This window comes from Elephantulus edwardii, unplaced genomic scaffold, assembly GCF_000299155.1.
Source record: "Elephantulus edwardii isolate Elephantulus edwardi_28Jun2011 unplaced genomic scaffold, EleEdw1.0 scaffold00146, whole genome shotgun sequence".
Taxonomy (NCBI): domain Eukaryota; kingdom Metazoa; phylum Chordata; class Mammalia; order Macroscelidea; family Macroscelididae; genus Elephantulus; species Elephantulus edwardii.
Genome location: NW_006399896.1, coordinates 5429792 through 5434647, shown reverse-complemented (window position 1 = coordinate 5434647; position 4856 = coordinate 5429792). Strand labels below are relative to the sequence as shown.

Below are 4856 nucleotides of genomic sequence, written 5' to 3'. Positions count from 1 at the left end.
GTGCTGGCTCAGAGGGATAGGTAGTTGTTTGGATTTGATGGTGTAGGATACAGGGGGATGTAGGTTATGTTCGAATGCATGTCTCAGTCCAATTGGCCAACAGGCAGGAATAAAAACTGTGTCTACAGGTGAAGAAGAGACCATTTCCATTTTCACGCATCTGCAGAAGTTGACTGCAAAGAGTAGTTGAATTGAATCTGTGATGACTTCCTATATGTTGACTTCCCATGACCTGAAAGTCACTAGGATGATCAGTTGAAGGGAGCTATTCTTGGCGGGAGATACTGGTTTCTCTAAGGCAAGTCTTTTAGTTGGGTGATGTACAAAGAGATGGAAAGATGGGGTAGTTTGTAACAGAACGCAGTGCCAGTTTTGATGTTGTGGGGAGATTAAGTAATGGAAGAGAGAAATGTGGGCTTCTCCCTGATCAGAGACAGAGTGAGTCTGAGTTCTGTTGTTGTTGTTGTTATGTGCCATCGAGTCGCTTGTGACTCATAGCGACCCTATGTACAAGAGCCCTAAACGCCTTTCTATCCTGTGCCAACCTTACCGTGTCAAACACACTCATTCCCACCACTCCACACACAGAATCGATCCACATTATTGAGTCTTTCTCTCCTGCACTGCCCCTCCACGCTCCCAAACATGATGTCCCTCTCCAAGGACCAGTCCTTCCTTGCAGAATGCCCAAAGTATGTCAGAAGAAGCTTCAGAATCCTTGACTTCAAGGAGCATTCTGGCTTCACCCTCTCTAGGGCAAACCTGTTTGTTCTCCTAGCAGTCTATGGTATATTCAACTCTCTTCTCCATCAGCAAAGCTCAAAGGCATCAATTCTCTTTCTATCATCTCTATTCACTGACCAACTCTCCAATGCATAGCACATAATTGCAGAGACTATAGCCTGGATCTGGTGCACCTTAGTGTCTAGCCTGACATCGTTGCTCTTCAGTACTTTCAAGAGGTCCCTCACAGCTGACTTTCCCAATGCAATTTGTCTCCTGATTTCCTGGCTGTTGTTACCAAGAGTGTTGACTGTGGAACCAAGTACACTAAAACTGTTAACTCTCTCAATCTCTTCACCATGCATACTGATGCTGCCAATTGACCCAGTGGTGAGAATTTTTGTTTTCTCGATGTTGAGCTTCAATCCATATTGAAGACTGAAGTCCTTGACCTTCTGCAGCAAGCTAGGTTTGGTAAAATTAAGCTGGGTAAAAAAAAGAGTTTGGCATACGGGGTAGGTTGAGGTGATGGAAGCTCCCCCCCCCCAGTCCTGTGCCCTGGTAATTATGGGGTATGAGTTTGCTATAGAAGGGGGATGGATTTAGATAAGAACAATGCAGACTAGTATGATCCTAGGGGAAATCCGCAGGGAAAAGGCTACCTGTACAGATACAGGTCGATAGTGGTTTGTGTGTGTATAAACCAGGTAATAGGCTCAATGATGAGGGCCTGAGGATGGATGGAAGTTTGGGGGAAAGGGCTTGTTGGAAAACATATAATGCTTTGAAGGCCATATTAGGGGCATGTGATTGAGAGGACTTCTGGTAAAAAAAATAGGACCTGTCTTGTATGCAGTGAAATATGAGAGCCTTAGTTCAGGTCCAATTTGAATTGGAGCAGGGATGATAATTGAATTAGTAGTGGGCGGTCAAGTGCACACCCAGCAGGACCACCACTGATGGCTGGCTTGGAAGAGTAGTAAAACAGAGCTGTAAATGGTAGGACAGGCTCAAAGGGGATTCTCGTTACCGACCCATAGGGAAAGGATGGTGATGAGGAGTGGGGAGCTCATGTTTAGGAAAAAGAATAGGCAGAAAGTATAGGAGGGTATTTTGTCAGGAGTCAAATCTTGAAGGGATCCCGGTAGCCAAATAAATATTGGTGATATAAAAGAGTAAGTAATCCACAGTGTATGGGAGATTCATAGGATTGACTTCTGAGGCTCAATTACTAATGAAAAGGGAGAAGGAGAGAATGGAGGATGGAGAGGCTCATCAGGTGTGGTCTGTGCTGGAGTCTGGTTCTTCACAGATTGGAGGTAACCTGGATTCCTTCACTTTGGTGGGTCTTGTAAGAACAGAGTGATGAGTGGGAGATGCGGCTCTTTTAAACTGAGACATGTGGTACCAGGTGCAATGCCCTTTGAATTTTGCGGAAGTTTTTCAGGGGGTTACAAGCATTAGGGTAAAAGGTCCGGACCATTTGGGCTGTAGCAATGTTGAGGACTTGGGAGCGGAGAGTATCTCTTACTGTCAGTTATGTTACTTTGGCTGGGGGAACTGGTTTGAGAAGATAAGAATTAGCATAGGTCTGTAGCTTGGTCCTGAGATACAAGAATGAGGGGGCGCAGGAAGAAGTGTGGTACGTATGGAGAGAAGATGGGAATAAAACTGAGGTCAAGAGAGGTCATCCAAACAGAAATTCAATGGGGCTCAGGTGAAAGGTCTTTTTAAGTAATGCTTAAATGTTGATGGGGGGAGGTTGTTATGTGTTGTTGAGTCACCTGTGACTGATAGCAACCCTATGTACAACAGTTCTAAAATCTGCTCTATCCCTTGCTAATCTTATTGCCCCTGGCACACTTACCTACATTACCCTAGTCACTGAATCAATCCATCTCATCAAGGGTCTTCCTCCCTTGTGCTATTCCTCCACCTTCCCAAGCATGACATCTCTCTCCAAGGTCTGGTCCCTCCTTGCAACATGTCCAAATTATGTCAAACGAAGCTTCAGAATCCTTGCCTCCAAGGAGCAGCCTGGTCTCACTCTCTCCAGAAAGAACTTATTTGTTCTCCTAGCTGTCCGTGGTATATTCAATACTCTTCTCCAGCACCACAGTGAAAAGGTATCAATTGTCCTACTGTCATCCCTAGACATTGTCCAGCCTTCTGATGCATAACAACTAATTACAAAGACGATGGCCTGGATCAGGCACACCTTAGTCTTCAGATGGACAAGTTTCACAAACTGTACATGTTTATGGAAGAAGTCTGCCATATTTCCCAATTTGTGATTTTTCTGCACTGTCACAGAACAATACTTTTGGGGAGGGTGAACTCATCTTCAGACTTAATATGACAAGAAGATTATGTGAGTTCTATACCCATATGCTCACTTCTACATAAACGTCATTGTTTGGCTTTTTAGCTGCTGTCAATCTTTGGGTTGCATTGAGTAGGGTAGTATAAAACTGTTTTCAGAGGAATTGGGATATTTATGCCGCTGAAAGGGAGCTCTGGTGGCCTAGTGGTAACGAGTTATGCTGTCAATCCTTTGGGTATGTGGCTCAAATTGATCAGCTACTCCAGATGTGGCAGATCCAGGAAGACAGAAGGGAAAATTTCCTCTCTTGAAATTTACTAACACTGAAAATCCACTGGAGGGCCAGCCATATATTTCTGGCTCAAACAGTCCTAACAAGAACAGCATGCTGCTACAAAGTACGTTTGGATATGTTGCAACCTGATCTTTAGAAGTGGCTTAAAATCACCGATATCAGAGAGCCTTCCTGACAACCAGAAGTGTGCCTAGACCAAATCAGGTTCCCATTTAAGGAAGTTCCCCAATGATGAACTTTTTTTTTCTGCAATGATCTGTTTTAGTTATCCATTACCTTTTTATTCACAGTAATGATTCTAGGGTGAATGCTGGAATCCTCTGATGACAATAACAGAATTATACATATTCAACTATCATAAGGTGGTATGGGAGTGTCTTTTATATCCCTGTCAAATGCTAATAAGTTAACTGATATTTTTGTGTCAACTGACTGTGAAAACTTAAACACCTGCACTCCTATCCTCATAATACCGAATACATAAATCTAGAAACATACTCAAAGTCTTCCCCCAGATAGGATTGCTTTTTAATTCCCTATTAAGATATACTGATGTTGGCTTCTGCCATCTTTCCATCCCTCAGTCAGACGGGGCCCAGAGATGCTTCTGGAAGAACCATCATGATGGCCGCCCAAGGAGAACCCCAAGTCCAGTTCAAACTCGTGTTGGTGGGTGATGGTGGTACTGGCAAAAAGACGTTCATGAAACGTCATCTGACTGGTGAATTTGAGAAGAAGTATGTAGCCACTTTGGGTGTGGAGGTCCATCTCCTTGTGTTCCACACCAACAGAGGACTGATTAAATTCAATGTGTGGGATACAGCTGGCCAGGAAAAATTTGGGGGACTGAGGGATGGCTATTATATCCAAACCCAGTGTGCCATTCTAATGTTTGATGTAACATCAAGAGTTACCTACAAGAACGTGCTTAACTGGCATGGAGATCTGGTTCAAGTATGTGAAAACATCCCCATTGTGTTGTGTGGCAATAAAGTGGACATTAAGGACAGGAAAGTTAGGGCAAAATCCATCGTTTTCCACCGAAAGAAGAATCTTTAGTACTATGATATTTCTGCCAAAAGTAACTCCAACTTTGAAAAGCTTTTCCTTTGGCTTGCTAGAAAACTAACTGGAGACCCTAACTTGGAGTTTGTTGCCATGCCTGCTCTTGCCCCACCAGAAAAGTTGTCATGGACCCAGCTTTGGCAGCACAATATGAGCACGATTTAGAGGTTGCGCAGACAACTGCTCTTCCAGACAAGGATGACGATCTGTGAGAGAACGAAGCTGGAGCCCAACATCAGAAGTATAGTTTTATAGGCAACTGTCCTGTGATGTCAGTGGTGCCACGTGTTTGCCACTTTGTTATCTAGCTAAGCAGAGCATGTGTTAATCTTTGGGATACTGAAGGAGAGATAAATGGGCTTTGGAGTGAGTGTGGCAGTTAAAAAAACCTTCATTCTTTGGACCTGCATATTTAGCTGTTTTGGAAGGCAGTTTCCTTCTTGAGTTTCA

The 4856-nt window shown here is 43.7% G+C and overlaps 1 pseudogene; it reads left to right on the top strand.

Moving 5' to 3' along the window:
* The first annotated feature begins 3965 nt into the window (after window positions 1-3965).
* On the top strand, window positions 3966-4618 carry LOC102848311 (annotated as a pseudogene).
* Window positions 4619-4856: the final 238 nt, after the last annotated feature.